Source organism: Thermobia domestica, chromosome 11 (genome assembly GCF_964235325.1).
Source record: "Thermobia domestica chromosome 11, izTheDome1.hap1.1, whole genome shotgun sequence".
In the NCBI taxonomy this organism is placed as follows: Eukaryota; Metazoa; Arthropoda; class Insecta; order Zygentoma; family Lepismatidae; genus Thermobia; species Thermobia domestica.
This window is the reverse complement of record NC_137464.1, coordinates 235675651-235693981: the sequence shown is the minus strand read 5'-3', so window position 1 is coordinate 235693981 and position 18331 is coordinate 235675651. Positions and strand designations below refer to the sequence as shown.

The window sequence follows — 18331 nt, the reverse complement described above, 5'->3', positions numbered from 1 at the left end:
TAATATATTGTCTTTCATTTGAAATACATTTTAAACATCATTAGGGAATAATTATACTGATATTATATTTTATAATTTATTTTGCTGTGTGTGAGAAAACTGGAATTAGAAAAATGAATGATGAAAGAGAGGAACAAAACTACGTAAGTCAAATGACGATTATTGCATGAGAGGAAGGCCACGTGACAGGAAGACTACCTTCTCAGCGCATGAATAAACAATGCAAACTGCTTCTGATTGGCTAGTTCTTATCAACTATACGTCATTGCAGAAAAGAGCTCCAAATTTCGTTCTATTAAAATAGTTTTTTTAAAAGGATATTTCCTACTCTACAAACATAATTATATTTTCTTTTTTTTACGAAGTTCTTACAGAACTATTTGTTCTTTAGAAAACATTAATAGAAAGCATAAATAGCGGAAGAAGAAAGTATCGTCAACGACTTCGGTAGTGCAAAGGCTGCTGTAAGCTATATATATCAAGGGATTACACTTGCAAACTCCTCATTCTAACCTCGTTAGTGACAGAGAGTGTAGGGCTCTGAACGCAGCAACTGCGAAAAGGTGAAAAGTAAGTTTCTTTTCTTTTTTTTAAATATATTTTCTGGTTATATTTGGTATTAAGTGTGTGTAACTTTTATAGAATGTTTGATTAACTTTTGGTGCTTACAATATTTGATGGTGTCCTATCATCGAAAGGCAATTGTGACATTATTCGGCGTACGATATTGTGAAATTCAGAGCACATAGAAAGCTAGAAATGGCGCTGGAATCCAGTTTCCTGATCTTGAATATCCATAACTGACTAACATATCATTCCATTGTCCTCAACTTAGTGTGGTTTGTAGGAACATGAAATATATCTAATAAACACCAAGAAGAGTAATTTTGGTTCCTGTGTCGAGAAATTATCTGTTTTTGGTTCATAAGTTTGGTTCTCTTTTCTCTCATTAGTAATACATAGAGTGGTCAAATATAAACAAGAAATTTAGGGAGTTGATTTTCAGCAAGAAAATTTATACTCAGTACATGAACAAATGTCTTACGTCAAACACTGAAAGTATGTGTATCTAATTGTTTCTTTCACTCTTATAATATTTTATTCCTTAAAAGTTGGATTTCAGGTAGTGAGAAGATAAAAATGTAAAGTATAATTTTAAATGTTAAATAATAACTTAATGGGATTAAATTTGTATTTTACATCTCACTTATACGCCCTGAATACTGAGAGACACGAAAAGTTAACGGAAGTGAATAATTATGAAAGTTTTAGTGGAATGACTATGTGGAAGGAAGGAAGAGAAAATTCACAGACATGATGTTTCCATCACAGACTGTGACCTCTATTAAGTGTGTGTAACTTTTATAGAATGTTTGATTAACTTTTGGTGCTTACAATATTTGATGGTGTCCTATCATCGAAAGGCAATTGTGACATTATTCGGCGTACGATATTGTGGAATTCAGAGCACATAGAAAGCTAGAAATGGCGCTGGAATCCAGTTTCCTGATCTTGAATATCCATAACTGACTAACATATCATTCCATTGTCCTCAACTTAGTGTGTATCTAATTGTTTCTTTCACTCTTATAATATTTTATTCCTTAAAAGTTGCATTTCAGGTAGTGAGAAGATAAAAAGGTAAAGTATAATTTTAAATGTTAAATAATAACTTAATGGGATTAAATTTGTATTTTACATCTCACTTATACGCCCTGAATACTGAGAGACACGAAAAGTTAACGGAAGTGAATAATTATGAAAGTTTTAGTGGAATGACTATGTGGAAGGAAGGAAGAGAAAATTCACAGACATGATGTTTCCATCACAGACTGTGACTTCTATTAAGTGTGTGTAACTTTTATAGAATGTTTCATTAACTTTTGGTGCTTACAATATTTGATGGTGTCCTATCATCGAAAGGCAATTGTGACATTATTCGGCGTACGATATTGTGGATATTGTGGAATAATTATGAAAGTTTTAGTGGAATGACTATGTGGATGGAAGGAAGAGAAAATTCACAGACATGATGTTTCCATCACAGACTGTGACCTCTTATCGAACTAGGTACCTTTGCTTCAGAGGAAAACACTAAACCAGTGAATCACCATGCCACAATCCAATATTTAGAAGTGTTTTGAACTCAGACAAATACAGAAATTACACAAATTATATCCTCCTTTAAACTTTTTTTTTATTCCTAAAGCATAATTGAAATATTTTTCACAACACTAAATCCCTTCTCATCTTCTTTATAGATTTAAAAGTAAACATAATAATAGCCCAAGATAGGCTCTGCCTGCCCGGACATCTTGTAGGTTTATATGTGGTTTGTATTTTTCCTTTCGTAACCGGTTACTACTAAGTCTTAATTCTAATAGTTTCACAAGCGCCTCACGATGCTTTGGTAACATAGAAACTTTTATTCATTCAGAGAAAATCAAAGACTGATAACGTTGGCAAAAGACACATGTGATAACATTGGAAGAAGTGTGTTACTAATGAATATATTATTTTGTATTTAATTTACTCCCTTTCCTTATATTGATTGATTGCCTATGATTTTGATTAGAAAGACTGACGAAAGCTTTGATTTTTCTGCCTTTTTCTTAACAAAAACAGCTTAAAACTGTATTTGAAATATAGCAAGTACCACAAAATATAGCATTTCCCCCTACAACATTCTCGTACAAATAATTTAAATATGGTGGATAAATATAAGTCTCTTTTAGACCATGTTTATAATATGAATTCTGTTATTAGATTGGTGGAATAGATTTTGAAGAAATCCTCTTGGTTTATCTTTGAGAGTAAAACGTTATTTTAAATCTTTTAAAATGACAAAATTACTGGTTGCACTTTCCCGCTCGTAATATTTCCATTGGAGTATTTAAATAATTCAGTTGAAAAGTTATTTTAAATCTGTCATTCATTATGTTAGTGAAACTTAAAAAAGAAATAATCTTATCAAATTGTTTGATACTGCCAGAATTTTAATTCACTTTGTACTAATCGTGATGATAATAATTGAAACAAACTAGGGAAGTGATAAATACTGAAGTGATTTTTTTCTTTTCTTTACTTAGGAACTTTGAGGGAAGCAGTGTTATCATTCAGGTGGAAATTCAGGTGTCTTGATTCAGGTAAGCTATCGAAGCTTTTTTTTGTTATAGATATTTTATCATTATATCATCTTCAATACATATACAGTTTCCATGGATATTAGTGTTTCAGCTGTGAATCAATTATTTGTCCAGCAGATTCCTAGTTTTAATTTAAGAACTTCCAATTGAGACAGTAGTTTCTTTTCTACACTTAAACCTTGTTTCTTTAATTCGATTTTTTGAAAGGGTCTTTTCTAGTAAGATAGTGAAATCGGTTTTTGATCCAAATTGGGTCCCTATTGACCTAACACTACTTTATAAAAAATGACCCCCTTACCGAATTATCGTATCACACATGCTCAAAATTGAATGTTTTTAAATTTTGGTGGGGTGATCGAAAATTTTTGAAAGTTTCACAGATTGTAGATACTATCTAGGAGTAAATGTGCATTTTTTTCAAAACAATCGATGCGTATTTTCTTTATTTTTTTCCATGTTGAAAATTTCAAAAAAAATGTAGAAACAAATTTGGGGGGGGGGCACGTCGCTGATTTTTAGGTTAAAAAATTTGTTGTAGACTTATGTAGAACGTATATTTTGGGGGGGCTGAAAGTGATGGCAACATTGTCAAAAAGAAATAAAAGTGAAAACAAACGTGTTTTTCGCACAGTTTTCCCACCATTTTAGGGACTTCAAGGTGAGGGCCCCTTCAAACAATCTTTTATCAAAGTTCACAATTTTCATTTCTCTTGCGTCCCTTCCGCTTCTGTCGTTCTTCAGCTGCTTCGATTGTGTCCATTTCGGAATATAGACACCAAATATATCTCCGTAACAGTGCTTCCACTTCAACCGACTCTTGCACAACAGTTATACATCTCGCGGTAGAGAGCGCCACTGTGTGTGTGTCCAGTGAAGCAAGCACTGATAGATACGAGGAGCCGACGCGAGGTGTAACATAACATACGATCAAAACTTTATATGATTCCATAAGAAAACGAAATCGAAATAATAAAAAAAAAAATCTTGCGTTAAGTCTTGGATACAGTTAGCACTAGGTTCAACAGTTTATTGTAGATTCATTTATATTCTTATAAGAAAATTTTATGTAGCGAATAGTTCTTCGTATTTGAGGAACTAAGTGACTATTAACAAGTGCATCGTTACCCTTCCTTCTGGCCAAGTTAGCAGCGTTAGCGTGTGCAAGTTTTGTGAACAGGGTTTCGGATTTTAGTCCCGGTCAGAGAACATTGAAACTTGAAGGCATTACAGTGGTTTCGATTCCACTTGAAAATGTAGGTTTACATCTCTAGTAGTCGCGATGCTGAAGGGGTGCTAAACTTGAAACAACCAACTTACAAAATCTCTCGAATTGCTCGTTAGACAGTATGGTAATCACAGTAACTATATGAAGTTTAGTTATTTATATTTTATAGAGGAATAAACTTTGTTTATATACCATATCCGCTTAATTTCTGTTTCAAGTTAAAGATTCGTTTTCACCAGGAATTTATAAGATGGGAGTAAGCATCATAGTGAATTTTGCTATGTTTGTGAAGCATCATAAGTTCAAAACTAGAGGAGAGTAGGAAAACCTCACAAAGGAAGAGAGGGAGATTATATATCGAAGTGGAAGATGGTTTATACACCAATCGAAAGCATTAATGATACTGTAATATTTTTTTTTTCCGAATGCATATACTGTGCGACTTATGTGAATATACAGAGTGTCCAGAAAGTTCACTTTCACCCCTAGAAATCGCAAACAGTAAAACAGATGCCAAAACAGGAAAACATGTGTTTGATCATTTTAAAAGTACAACATATAACAGCAAAAATTGTTGTCCTAGGGCCACTCAGAGGGTCCCACGCGGGGTCCAACTCAAAAATTGCAGGGGGCCTGGTGACTCAGTGGTAGAGCGTTCACCTCCGGTGCTTGGGGTCCCTGGTTCAATCCCAACTCGCACCGTGTGGACTTTGTGGTAGACAAATACCGTGCTCGCGGGTTTTCCCGGGGTTCTCTCGTTTCCTCTCACTTTCTTCATTCCACCATTTCATTAATTACTCATCATCACCGTCTCCTTTAGCTTAACCGGCATAATCGTGGGACGTAAAACTTAAAGATTTTATTTTTTTTTTCAAAATTGCAAATGATGATGGGATGAAATAGCATATCGTTGGAAAGCTGTTGGGAAATGAAAGAAGACGAAACGAGTTTCGACTCTCTAAAATTACCATGTGCAAAATGGCGGCCGGTCAGAATGTAAGCAAAACCGTCATTGTAAGGTCTATGACCATTTTCATAAATCTGAAATTGTGCAACATATGTCAAAACAGGGAAACACGTGAGTCATCATTTCGAAAGTAGAATGATTGAAAGTAAAAATATTTGTTCCAAGGTACTCCGCAGGGTCTCAGACGGGGTTCTAGTCAAAATTTTCAAATTTTAATGGGGTCATATAGAATATTGTATGAAAGGTGTTGTTAAATGAAACAATTACTTGTGTATGGAATTAATCATTCCCTATAAATGTAAAATTAACTACGATTTAGTACTTTTGTCAAACACAAATCTCTAGGTAATCAACTTCAGACTATATTCGAACCATTTCCGGTGCGATCTGAAACAATATTCGATGAAAATGGGAATACTTACAATTAAACATGCGTATGACTCGCACCGTACATGCATTCGTCCAATAATATTACAGTTTCTTAATGAGCATAGTTAGTGCTTTCGGTTAGTGTATAAACCATCTTCCACTTCGATATATAATCTCCGTCCCTTTTCGTTTTTCTGTTCTTGTCGTTTCTTTTCTGTTTTCTTTCTTTCTTTACACATTAATCGGCCCCGAAGAACAGAATCTCAGACTAGGCGCATTTCCTTTCTTTATGTTACGTACACGAATTAAAGTGAAAACAAAGGAACACCCGACTACAGAAAAAAGAAAGAAAAAAAACACAAGATGTTTGTAGTGTGTTGTCATAGAGCGTTCAGACTTGTTCCATCTGTTTTCATTTAACAACAGCTTTCAAACAATATGCTACTTGACTCCCCTTTCAATTTGAAAATTTTGAGTAGGACCCCGTCTGAGACCCTGCGGAGGGTCCTGGGACAAATATTTTTACTGTCAATCATTCTACTTTCGAAATGATGATTCACGTGTTTTCCTGTTTTTACATCTGTCGCACCATTTCAGATTTATGAAAATGGACATAGACTTTACAATGACGCTTTTGCTGACATTTTGACCGGCTACCATTTTGCCTATGGTAATTTTAGAGAGTCGAAACTTGTTTCGCCTTCTTTCATTTCCCAACAGTTTCCCAACGATATGCTACTTGATCCCATCACCATTTGTAATTTTTGAGTTGGACCCCGCGTGGGACCCTCTGAGTAGTTTTGGCATCTGTTTTACCGTTTGCTATTTCTAGGGGTGGAAGTGAATTTTCTGGACACCCTGTATATTCATTTAACTCGCACACTATATGCATTTGGAAAAATATTATTACAGTTTCATAATAGTTGTCTTTAATGCTTTCGATTGTTGTATAAGACATTTTCCACTTCGATATATAATCACCCACTCTTTCCTTGTCAGTCAATCTCAACCAGTAACAATCCATTGCATCTGAATTTTATTTCACATCGTCTGGTTTCAGATTCAAAACGTGTTTCTGTCCCTTCCAATATATTTTCTCATCATCACAAAGCCTCATTCCCTTTTAATCTTACATATTGAATAAAATTGATGTTATTCATATCTGAGGTAAAACTCCTGAAATTGAAATTCACGTAGTGGAACGGATTTTACCTTAATACGTACATCGTCCCTGATAACAACAATATTGCTACCAACAACGGTGCAGATATATCCCTATTAAGTAATACACGATCATAACACTGTTACTTGTGGTTGGATTTTTGAAGTATGCGTCCATTTCCTGCTCTGAGGCTATATGAGACGGGGACCTACAGTTTAAGTTGGAATCCGTACCAATATAAAGTGTTCAAATTTTAAAGTTCTCCCACTAACCATCGAAACCGGAAAATAATGCCGCACGTGCTAGCCACTCACCAGCAGGAAGGACTAGTATAGTGATGGATAATACAGGGTGTTTCAAAACAACACCGACAAGATTTGGGAGGTGACCACCAAGATGAGACCAAGTAGAGAGCAAGACACCAAGATGAGACAAAAAGTACAACTTGGGTGCACAAATACTTCCTTTCGTAGTTATAGGCCGCCGAAAACATGAAGAAATGAACTTTAATGGTCCATATATCCGAGTTTCAGAATCTTGTGGTGCTTCCGCAACAACTTTTTTTTTTTTTTCAAATTATACTTCAAATTATATTCCAGTGTCCAAACTCTCTCTATGGAAACTGCTGCGTGAGTACCGCAGGGTTCTGAAATTTGGATATCAGTTTAACGATTCTGAAGCTTGGATATTTGGATAGGGACATACTAGTTCCTAAGTGAAGTCTTGACCCGACTACGTTATGGACCATTAAAGTTCATTTTTTCATGTTTTCGGCAGCCTATAACTCCGAAAGGAAGCATTTGTGCACCCAAGTTGGCCTATACTTTTTGTCTCACCATAGTGTCAGGAATCACCTCCCAAACGTTATCAGTGTTGTTTTGAAACACCCGGTATATATATATATATATATATATATATATATATATATATATATATATATATATATATATACAGGGTGGGCCATTTTAATTAATCCACGGAAATATCTGAAAAATGATAAAACATAGAAGAAATTTTTGAAGTACACGTTATATATTGCTAAGGGGGAAACCCAATTCCGCCAAAAGTACCCCTCCTCGCCCCCCGTAAATGGGGGTAACGGGGAGTAACTTTGAAATGTCAAATGGGAACATGGGTCGAGTAATACCTCGTTCGAAAGGTCTTGGAAAACTAAGTAACGCTGTACCAAAAGATGTTTCATATTATGCACCAGTTTCAAAATGGCCGCCATAATATGGTTCGGAAACTCCAGTACCCGTAGTATGAAAACCATGGAAGGTAAATGAATGGAACAAAATTGAAATACGTAAATATCATAGGGCATATCGAATGATGTAATCCCTGTGATCCCAGTGGCCTCCCTGAAGGGGTCTTGTGGGCTAACTTCAAAATTTCAATGTCCGACCGGACAACGGTTCGGGCGTACGCTTGACCTAGCCAATGCTGTTTGGAAGGCAGACTTCATGCATAGAGAATTGGTGCACTAAGTTAACGCGGATGGCCACAGTTACATTTTGATTAACTATTAGCATTCATGTCATATTGTGAGCTTGAGGGACGAAACGGTGTGTACGTATATCCCCGAAATGCTTTCTGAATAACCAGCACGCATTGCATAAAAGTTTCTCTTTATTTTAGTCACTACAGCGTCATCCTTACAAACAAATGTTTCAACCACACCATACCTATTTCTAAGGTTAGCCTTAATTTACGAATTAAAGTAGAGTTCTCGTTTGAAGTTTCACTTTACTTTTCACCCCACTCACATACAGAGCGCAGGGAGAGATTATTTTGCAGGACTTGGATTTCTCTCTATACATTATGGCAATTTTACTCTAATATTTTATCTCTGTATTATTCTCGAGCATTGGAACGCCTCCGTGGTTTTCCTATTTAATTTTCATTATTTTCATTTATGTCTAACCGTATTCATACTATGAGCACTAGACGTTTTCTTAGACACAGTCACCATGTCTTTGCGATCATTTTGAAAACGGTGTCTCATGTCGAAAATTTTCTTACAGAAGCTGTTTGATATTAATTTGTCTATGTAACGTGATGTTACTCGCTTCAAGCTGCTATTTGAAATTTTCAACTTGGCCCCGGATACCTTTCAGTTGGCCCTTGGAGTCACCCCGACAACACCTCTCGATGTGCCTTACGTCAATTAGCTACTCCAGTTTTTCTTTTGTTGATTTATCTCCAATCGCTTTCATACTACGAGTACTAAACCTTTTCTCTGACACGGATACTATGTTTCGGCGACCTTTTGAGAACACTGCCATTTCACATCAATCGTTTTCTCCTGCAATATGTTAGATTTTGCAAGATTTATCGAACGAGGTACCACTCGACTCATTTTACTATTTGAAATTTTGAAGTTAGCCCCCAAGACCCCTTTAGATCACTGGGCCACTGGGATCACAGGGACCACACCGTTCGATATGCCCTATGATATTTACGTATTTCAATTTTGTTCCATTCATTTACCTTCCATGGTTTTCACACTACGGGTACTGGAGTTTCCGAACCATATTATGGCGGCCATTTTGAAACCGGTGCACAATATGGAACATCTTTTGGTACAGCGTTACTTAGTTTTCCAAGACCTTTCGAACGAGGTATTACTCGACCCATGTTCCCATTTGACATTTGAAAGTTACCCCCCGTTACCCCCATTTACGGGGGGCGGGGAGGGGTACTTTTGGCGGAATTGGGTTTCCCCCTTAGCAATATATAACGTGTACTTCAAAAATTTCTTCTATATTCTATCATTTTTCAGATATTTCCGTGGATTAATTAAAATGGCCCACCCTGTATATATATATATAGATATAATTCCGCCTCTACCAGTATATCGGTTACCAACATTTTGAGTATTGTCTTCAGATAACTTTTTGTGGCTTAGAAAACTATCCAATTGTAGTTTCTACTCTCCTTCTTTTATCTTCTTCATATCATTGTTCTTCGAGAACGTTCCAATCACTTTTTATTTTTCTTCACCACTGCATCATGTTGTTCTTGTTCATTTTTAGTCCCAGAATATCATTATTCTTTAGTTCAGTTCATTAAATGTTACCGAATTTTTGTCCGTATCCTTTCAAAATGCTCGCGTTTTTCTCTCCGAAGAGAGTAATACTTCACTAGAAACATTTGGTGAGTCACTTCCTTATTTAACTATTTATTCAGAGACTTAAATGTATTTTCGTAAAGGATTTTCCCCACATTCTGATGCTCTCTGTCAGTTCACGTTCATGTTTAACATTTTCACAAGTAATACCTATTTATTTGTTCTCTCTTTTCTCACCTAACTCCCTTAGCTTCTACCACAATACATTTCATTGTTATAGTCTTTCAATTCATCGCATATTCTTCTGTACTTCTTGAACATTATGGCTATATTTCCATGTACAAGTAATATCATCCTCAAAATGATGGAAATATGGAGTATTTAAAGCAAAACATGAGTTATTTCTTTAAATTTCAACATATCAGCAAAATTGAAAATAATTTTACCACAAATATACAGGGTATTATCATTTGGTTTGTAGGGGTTTGTTGCCCCTTTCTAGCTTTGAGGCTATATGAGACGTCAACCTACAGTTGAAGTTTCAATCCTGTTGATATTAAACTCTCACTTTCGGTCCGAGCGGTCCAGGGTTCGATTCCCGGTGGGGACACTCGGTCGAAAAAATGTAAAAAACTTTTTGAAGTCAGCCATCCTGAATCAGGTTTTCCACATTCACACCACCTAAACGCCGTGGTGATACCTAATTTATAGGTCTCAGGCCGCTTTCTTCTTTCCTTCCCTTTCCCCGGATAATGTGCTCGCCGAGGAACGTCATCCCTCATACGTGACGGGCTAAATGGCTTTAGACGCCGAGAGCCCAGAAATAAAAAAAAATCCTCATCCTATTAATCCTAATGCATTCAAAGTTTAAGATTCTCTTGTCGGAAATCGAGCCCCGAATCCTGTGAACTAAGGAGTCAAACCCGCACCATTAAAAAATGTATTCAACTTCTTCATACAGTGTTGAATTTCTACCAGGCTCGAGAGTACTGTTGGCCACGAGACGAGACATTTCTCGTCTCATCATGAAAACGAGACGAGACATTTTAGATGAAATGTGTGTTTTTAAATTCAAGGCGAGAAGATAAACGCCAATTCTCGTCTCGCTTTTGATAGTCGAGTTGATTGAAATCTTACAAGGGAACCTTCCGAAAATGATAGTTGCAGTGAAAGATGTGGCCTATGCCAATTGAAAGAGCTGTAACGGAGATGTTCATTCCCAAAAAATTAGCTGCCCATAGCAATAGGTTCAAGAAATATAAGGGGTGGAAGTTCGGGAAACAGCAAGGTTGGACAAAGGGGAAAACTGCAAATTTCGCAAAAAAGGGGGGCACGGCAAAATACAATGCTGACAAGTGATGTATAGAAAGAGACTTGCCACAATAGGAAACAAATGAAGGCCACCAATGGGGATAACAGTGTTGCCAACTGCAATGAAAAGTACATGTTTTGCAAAGAGCACTGTATGAAGTGAGTGCAATATTCACTTTCAACCTGTCATGTAGAACATAAAATATGGCGTGTAAAATCAGTGGTACAATCTAACAAAAGAGAATAGAAAAAATAGAAGTACGAAATATACGGAAAAGACGGAGTTGGCCATAATGCACCACACTTGATCACGAGCTGTGCATATTAGGATGAACAAAACAAGAAGCACCGACTATGCAGGAAACCGACGTACCTAGAGTCGAAAAGGAAAACGAGTTCCAAAGTTGGCAACACTGGCCATGAACATCCAGACAAGTCTAATATAGTTAGGCCACTCGCTTCACGAACAGAAAATTCCGGCAACAGGCATCACTCGGAATGCATCAATGCTAGAGTGATTGACGCAATGTCAATTCGGGAAACATGAAATGGTTGGGTTGAGCCAACATCCGATAATAGAAGTAGTGAACATTATGTCATGGTTGGGTCGTAAGTGGAAATATACAGGGTGTCTCACCAAACTTTGTGACCTGAAAGACTTGCGAAAGGAACAAAAATGTGACGGATCCAGTTGTGGAGGAATATACCAATGTCACGGGGTGATAAAAGTCTGTTAGAAGCAAGTGCCCCAGGATCCCTATCAAAGCCCCCAGGAGCCAACTTCAAATTTTCAAATGCCAACAGTTACCGAGTGGTACCTCTTTCGATAGATCATGGAATGTGCAACAACATCTATAGGAAACATTTGCTATATGAAGCATGTTTTTTTCAAAATGGCCGCCACAAATATATGTTGTTTCTTAACATGGCATCGAACATTGTGATCTCGAATTGCTGCGAAGCGAAAAGAGATGTTGCAAATCCAATTGCACAGGAATGTACTTATGTCGAGGGCCAAGAAAACTTTGTAAGAAGCAAGTCCCCCATGGCTTCCGTCATAAGGCTCGAGGGGTCAACCGCAACATTTCAAATGGGAACAGGGGGCGGATGATATTTCTCTAAATAGATACAACACCGCTTATAAGAAACATTTGCTATGTGAAGCACCGGTTTCAAAATAGCCGCCAAAAAGGCACGTTGTTCTTGTCACCGAGCAGATATTTTTGGCGGACATTTTGAAATCCCATATAGTAAAAATTTCTGATAGGCGTTGTTGCATATTCGAAAGAAATATAACTCGGCCGATGATGTTATTTGAAATTTTGAAGTTGACCCCTTGACCCTATGATGGGGGACTTGGGGGCACTTGCGTCTCACAGAAGTTTGTCGCCCGCTGACAAACTTTTTTGTTTGACACCGGATGTGCTGACAACAGGATGTGTCAAATTTTTTTCGCTTTGAAACTATTTCAGTCCCAGAGTTAGGTGGAATACTCTGGATATATCATATAGGCGGTGATAGTACTGCAGACAGCAACACACAGCCTTTGATCATGTTTGCTTTCTACAGGTGTGGATATGTGATAGAGACCACCAAAGGTTCCGACACCTCTAGAGTACTGTTTCGAGACATTCTCAGGTGATCATTGTACCATGTGTGACGGATTGGCAGTATTCCGCTGTGCTCACTGCAAATGTATCTTCTGTGTGGACCATTGTCTCATCAAACAATTGCACGTACAATGTGGACGAGCATGTACAAATGATGCGAAGACTAATGCGTTGCCGGAATTTTATTTTTTGTAAAGCGAGTGGCCTAACTATATTAGAATTGTCTGGATTTTCATGGCCAGTGTTGCCAACTTTGGAACTCGTTTTTCTTTTCGACTCTAGGTACGTCGGTTTCCTGCATAGTCGGTGCTTCTTGTTTTGTTCATCCTAATATGCACAGCTCGTGATCAAATGTGGCGCATTATGGCCAACTCCGTCTTTTCCGTATTTTTCGTACTTCTATTTTTCTATTCTCTTTTGTTAGATTGTACCACTAATTTTACACGCCATATTTTATGTTCTACATGACAGGTTGAAAGTGAATATTGCACTCACTTCATACAGTGCTCTTTGCAAAACATGTACTTTTCATTGCAGTTGGCAACACTGTTATCCCCACTGGTGGCCTTCATTTGTTCCCTATTGTGGCAAGTCTCTTTCTATACATCACTTGTCAGCATTATACTTTGCCGTGTCCCCCTTTTTTGCGTAATTTGCACTTTTCCCCCTTGTCCAACCTTGCTGTTTCCCGAACTTCCACCCCTTATAATTCTTGAACCTATTGCTATGGGCAGCTAATTTTTTGGGAATGAACATCTCTGTTACAGCTCTTTCAATTGGCATAGGCCACATCTTTCACTGCAACTATCATTTTCGGAAGGTTCCCTTGTTAGATCTCTAAGCTGTTTTAGTGTTACATGAATCACAGAATAAGAGGAATAAATTTACAAATGGATTGTAGGAATACGACGAAGAGCATTTATCAATGTTTAAAGTTGCGTAAGACATTACACAATATGCTCCAATAATAAATACAGATATTTCATATCCCCTCGTTATACGTATGCATTCTAACTTCTGGATAAAATTAAGAAAAATCAATGCATAAATTTTGTTCATAAATGTAGAAAATGTTTTTGAGAGTCTATGACTAGTTTGAAGCGGCCTATATGAATTGTTTAGGTAGCAAGGAACAAATTAGTAGAAGTAACTACTTTTGATATGTAGGTAATGTAACTAGTGACAAGTTGTTAGTATTTGAAATGAGACGAAGAGTGAGAGGGGTCTTTGGGAATAAAATATATTCTATTGGTTTTGAGATTAAGAGATACAAAGAAACCCATGAAACGTATTGTTATAGGATGTTATAGGATATTATAGGTTGTTATAAGATATTATTAGATGTTATAGTACTAGACTTTGATTCTTGGTAACGATACAATATTTTATGTTATTTAACTTAATTTTATTTACATAATCACTTGTGTTTATTAAAATCATGTCACACGAATAAGAAAGAAGGACATAATGTTATGAAAATTATTCACATTGCTCATGCATTGTTATCTTCGTTACGATAAGCAAATACTGCAACCTAGTTAACATTACGTTAAAAAGAGAATTCACATAATGAGGTTATTATGTCTGTTAAACAATCACTATTAGATCAGCATTTTACTTTTAGAATTTAGTACAGAATGTTTGTAACATTGTAGGAATCTTGTATTCTCCTTTTTCAGAAATTTCTTAGATTGACAAAATTTAAATTATCTGGGAAATTGTGTCTGGAGATTTTAAGGATTCTTGGTCAGCAGAATATTCTTTCTCCACGTGCTGGCTGGAGTCTGTTGTTGTCATGAAAACATCTCTGAAATCCGCAACCTCATTTTTCGATCATATAAAACCGTTTCCTTGGAAAGAGAAGTTAGTAAAAAGGAGTAAAAGCGCGAAAATTAGTAAGAATAAGAGTAACAGATCGAAATCGACTTCGAGAACTGTGAAAGCTCGGAGCATAGAATCAGACGCGTCGAACTAGTAAACGAACATGTCACTTTACATTACGAGATTATACTTAAAGTAACGAAGCAGAATAAGTCATTTCAGTTTAAGTTTTCCGGAAAGTTTGCATTCAATTCTTATCCGAGAGTGTTTTACGAGTATCGAGTATCATTCTTCCAAGGACGTTTTATAACATCCAAGGCTGAGCTTCAAAGGAGAATCTTGACAACATGGATCCAGAAGTACTCAAGGTATGATATTCTTACGGCCAGATTTCCTTACTTTTATTCCTCACAATCTTTCAGACACTTAAACACGTCAAATCTAAGAACCCAAAATTTCAATGACCAATAAACTGTTATAAAATGAACACTAAGCTTTTTTCTGAATTCAATAACATTTTCATTAATCACAACTTAAATTATTCTTAATCTTTATGTTACACATTTTGCCTATCTTTCAGGGGCGTGTTTAAGAGAGAAATTTCAAATATTTCTCTAAGTTTAGTTTGATCTTCTCATTTAAGCTACAATCCCTACATTCACTTCGAACAAGAGTACACCAGGCTAACAGTATTATGATTGACAGGTTATATAGAATGGATAACAGAGGGAATATTTACATAATTATAATAATTCGATGGAAATATGATGAGCAATTATTAGAAATAGAAGGGCAGGGAATAACAATATTGGAAAGAATCTGGACATACTTTGTTTAAGAAGAAATTGAAAGATAAAAGGGAAAATAAGATAGGAGAAGAAGATGTAATGAACAGTAAAGAAACGAACAAATAATATCCAAAGAAAAATATAGCTTAGAGTACATTGCATGCGAACTTTCAACTGGGACACATGAACTGACTGTGACGTGTCGGTTATATAAACATATGTTAGAACTTCTCCTTTAGAAGGCGTCGGCTGAAGTGATCAAATAGGCTTCGATGGATCTACAAGTTTATTCTTCTTCTTCTAGGTATTAAAGGTCCAATTTTGGATTATTATTATTATTATTATTATTATTATTATTATTATTATTATTATTATTATTATTATTATTAATAATAATAATAATACTAATACTTATACTACTACTACTACTACTACTACTACTACTACTACTACTACTACTACTACTACTAATAATAATAATAATAATAATAATAATAATAATATTATAGCATAATAAATCTGCCAGGAATTCTTATGTATTTTATATCTACTAACTTCAAGGTCGGTGCGTGCCACCTAAACGATCACCAAAAAATCTAGGAAAAAAGTGATTTTTGGCTACAAATGATCACTTCCCACCTTACCCACCTTAATATTTCAAAAGAAAGTGAAAGAAAGAAAGTTTCCTTCGTTACACCCTAATGTTTTTTATACAGGGTGGATCATTTATCATCATACACCTTTGTAGTATGCTAATATCGACAGGGATACATTATCCGACATACCTCGTAATGCCACAAAGTTAACAACGTTACCAACTCAATATAAAGTGACAAGCGGAGCTATATCAAATTCATGTATATTTCAAACCTACGGTAAAAGGAAAACATAAATTAATCACATCTATAATGTAGTGTTCTAAACTAAGGACGCAATAGTATCACACATACAGAAAAACAACCAAACATTGAAGAGTTCTGCAACAGCAATAACAGCAAGTGAGACAAACGAGGTAATGAAAATCCAGCCTACCCTAACATGAAATACTGTGGTCATATTTTTTCTATGACTTATCTCGAACAAGTAGAAATAGTTAGAAGGAACTAAAAATTTGACTTTTTTCAAAAGACAACTCTGAAAAATGTTGAGATAGATATCACTTCGAATTACATACTTGGTTTCCAATAGCCATAAAGATGAAAATACTGTTTACACCAATTTGGTTCTCTAAAACTATTTGGGGGATACGAAAAAAATGTGAAATTTGATATCTTGCATAAATTAGGAACTTTTTAAAACATTTTTTATTTTCTTCGATTGTATAACATTATACCAATTCTTTTGGGTAAGTATAAGGAAAATAAGGTCTCGAAAGTACATAATTCTAAGCAGTGTTACAAACTTAAACAATTTTTGCCATATCTCCAGAACGGCTTGTGATATCAAATTGCTGTAAAAGACATTATGATCTTCAATTCTTCTGAAACTTACTTACGTAATTGGATGAGGAATTTATCTACTGAGGGTCAGTTGATTTTTTGAAATAAAGGCGTTTTTAAAAAGTCAAGTTTTTATCCCTTTGTAACTTTGTATTCATTCAAAATCCATTATATCATGATTATAATATTATACACTTAAATACTTTCGATGTGCATTCTCCCGTTTGTCTCACTTGCGTTATTAGTGCTATAGAGATCACCAAACTTTAGATGTTTTTAAGATACTGTAGAGTTATTAGTTTCCAAGGCTCCATAACGAGTATATAAAGGTAACCAAGAAAGTACTGTCGCTCTTTCACTCACCACATTCGAAAGTCGATACAACACCTAAGACGTACCTAGAAGATTAAAAATAGTCTTCATCAGCATAGACGACCTTCTGCCAACGTTCTGGAAGGGCATGGATTCCATCGCAGTAGAACTTGGTGTGCCGTGAAGCGAAGGAGGTATCAAGTGCATTTTTAACCTCTACTACATATTTGAACTGCCATCCTCTAAGGTAATTGCCCAAGGAATGGAACAGATGATAATTGGATGGTGCAATGTCCGGGGAGTATGGCAAATGCAATAAGGCTTCCCATCCAAGACGTGAATGGTGTCCAGGGTCATTCTAGCTACGTGAGACTTAGCATTGCCCTGATTCATTTGCGATTCAGAAGTGCTGGTTCCAGAGTTTTGAGTGTTTTCTTCAATATAGCTCAACCGCTGACAGTACACTGTTGCATTGATGCTCTGACCAACTGGTAGCAGTTCCCGATGCACGATGCCGCGAGCAGTCCACCAAACACACAGGAGGACCTTCATCTCGTGCAGTGCTGATTTCTGCTATTTTAGAACCGGATCATGGGGTGCTAACCAATGATGACGACACCGTGGAGCTTCGTATAAGACTCACTTCTCATCATATGTCGACACCCTGTCCAGAAATTGCTCGATCCTCAGACGAGACAGCAAAGAAACACAGATGTCTGATCACGTTGTCTTCTGGCCCGAACTACAATCATGTGAGATTCATTGACCCAACTTGTAGTGCTTCCCGAACTGATGGAGGTTCTGCCGAATGGTTTCTACACTCATACTGAATTGTAGTCCCAGTTCCTCACATGTCTGGCCACATTACACCTCAATTGCTGTCTGAAGATCTTTTGTACATGCGTTGTTCTTCCAGCACGTGCGTCTTCAAGTGTTTCGTCATCTTCCTTAAACTAGGTGAACCACCGCTGCACTGTCCACGTAGTCACGACACCCTCACCAAAGGCCTGGCATGACTTCAGCCCCTCTGCAGCTTCGTTTGACCCTATTTTGATCTCGTGCAGCATGCACCTCCTTATGACTCTCTGTAGAGGCCCCATCTTCACTCTCT

The 18331-nt window shown here is 36.5% G+C and overlaps 1 protein-coding gene across 1 annotated transcript in view; it reads left to right on the top strand.

Annotated features, from left to right (window-relative positions):
• Positions 1-483: 483 nt before the first annotated feature.
• LOC145663778 (innexin inx3-like) overlaps positions 484-18331 on the top strand; it is a 28618-nt gene continuing 10770 nt past the window's right edge. The window contains exons 1-2 of the mRNA XM_081729864.1: positions 484-570; positions 3090-3146. The gene's annotated coding sequence lies outside the window, so the exon portion shown is untranslated. The remainder of the gene's footprint in view (positions 571-3089; positions 3147-18331) is intronic.